The following is a 2,500-nucleotide window of genomic DNA, read 5'->3' on the forward strand; positions in this document are numbered from 1 at the left end:
AGATTTGGATTTTTTTTTTTAACTTATCCGTCACTCCCAGCAAAGCGAGAAACAACCAATTGTTTCAGTGCTCACTACATAGTCACTAAGTCTATTTCATTAGTTAACCACCATGTTGGTAAACCATTTCTTGCATATTTCCTACTTAAACCTCGTTTCCTTTCCAGCAACGGTTCTGGCTCATCCTCAGCACATTCCTCTCATGGCTCGAGCCGTCGCCTTGGTCTCCACCTTCTTCTCCAGCTCACTTTGTCACCCATGAGGCACATTTTCTCTTGATCGACATCCTAACCGAGACCTCTTATGGCTTTACCCATTCTACTCACCCTTCTTTACTGACCCTAAGCCTTATATTCACAATTTTCAACACTCCGTTTATGTACAAATTAAATAACAGTGGTGATATGACACACTCCAACCTCTCTTCAAACATTTCGCTTTCCTAATTTTCCACATACAAAAGCTTAGCATACATACATACATATACCAAAGGCTTTTTTTCCCTTACAAGGGAGGTAGCCAAAAAACAAAGGCATAAAATCCACTCCCACCCATTCCATCACCACATACTCCACTCCCATTCACCCCCTCCCTTCATTTTATCTTGGCTCCTGGATGATGGGTCATCCCTCCATCTCACCCACTGCTCTGGGTCAGAAGCAGTGTCGAAAGACACAGCACATCCACAGCAAGGCCGGTTCATTAAATCGGTGAACCCCCTCTCCGTCCCTTCATGCAGAAAAAAAAGAAGACGGGGAGAAATCCCTTCGGGCTGCGTCAAAATATCATCCACAGATACTCACTCAACCCCCCATTCCCCACCCACCCCCTTCCATGCATTACAGCATCACCCATACACAACCATTCTGCATTCACCCCTATCTTCTGCCCTCTCCCGTCCTTCCTCAACAGACATTCCCCTCTTCTTATGGCCCTTTTTCCCCATCCATTCATCTCATCCTTGGTCGCCCCCTCGTGTCCACTCCATCTACCTCTGCCTTCCACACCTCTTTTACTAATTTTTCTTCACTCATTCTTTCCATGTGTCCAAACCATCCCAATACTCTTTCATCAACCCCATCTTCCAATTCCCTTTCCAGCCCTGTTCTCTTCCTAACCTCCTCGTTTCTCACTCAATCCAGCCTAGTAACCCCTATCATATTTTTCAGGTACCTCATCTCAAACACATTCAAACTCTTTCCCTCTTCCTCTCTTGTATTCCATGTTTATGCCCCATACTGTACTGTCAGCATAATCATTCCTTCATACAATCTCTTCTTATCATTCATTCCCAAATATTTATTTCTCATTACACTTTTTAATCCTCCAAGGCATTTACTCGCTTCTCTCAATCTACATTCTACCTCCCCTCCAATCTTCCCTTTCCCGCCACATTCGCACCCAAATATCTAAAACTATCCACTTCCTCTAGTCTCTCTCCCTTAAGGGGGGACTGAACACATTGAATCATGAAATTTCATCCAAAAATCGAATTTTAGATATGGGCATATATGAATAATATAAACATCCTAAAAGCAAAATGTGAACGACTTTTTCGTCCCCAGCGTAATGGAGGGAGTTTAAAGGGTCCGGGAGTCGTGTCAATTCAAATGGCTCACGCAAGAATAAGCCCTAAGTATATATAAATATGTCTTGTTTTTGTTTGTCTAATTCCATGAAATGGCTATATTTTTGTACGTCTAGCATCAGCGTGACTTCTTCTTCCGTGTGGTGTGCATAGCACGCTTCAAGCCTAAGTTACCCATCAAACATCAGAGTAGATTATTGCATAAACACCTAACTGACTGTGGCGATATTGTGTTCCTGTGCCACTGTTTGCCTTATTTCCTGGACATTACTACACTTACTAGATGTCCAATCATCAACTGCATCACGATGAAGAGGAAAACCAAGGAAAAGATGAAAAAATTGAACCAAAAGTGGAATGAAAGTTGTGCTAGAAGGAGGGCAGGGTGTGAGAGGCTTGGGGGAGGGATGCCACCGCCTCGCGCGTCACCACCACCACCTCCACTGCCAACACCATCTCCATCACCAAATAACACCACACCTGACAACACAGTTGACAAAGTGCTTTCTTCCAAATGAAGAGAAGAAGATAAGGGAAATTCAGAAGGAGGAAGAGAACATAGCTGGCGAAGAAGAAACATACGGGGCTGGGATCGCGCCGGTGTAGGATCAAACACCTGTTACGTAAGCTTTGTCATTGGTCAGAGGAAAGGGGCTTATTGCTGGTAAAAATAAACCACTCTGTAATTATTTGACAAAGTGATGACACCCCAGCAGTGAGGTTTTATACCAGTAAAAGTGCAAAATCTTCAATTATGAAAAGGACAGCTTAGCGAGTAACAAATACATTTTAATGTAATATATATAGTAGATATGTATATGTATAAAAATATTTACTGTCAACTTATTTAATATACATTACATGATAATGTGTGTGAATATAATAAAAATCACACAGTAAATAACAGAGATA

Source organism: Oratosquilla oratoria, chromosome 7 (genome assembly GCF_046742065.1).
Source record: "Oratosquilla oratoria isolate Oo_2021 chromosome 7, ASM4674206v1, whole genome shotgun sequence".
NCBI classification, from domain to species: Eukaryota; Metazoa; Arthropoda; class Malacostraca; order Stomatopoda; family Squillidae; genus Oratosquilla; species Oratosquilla oratoria.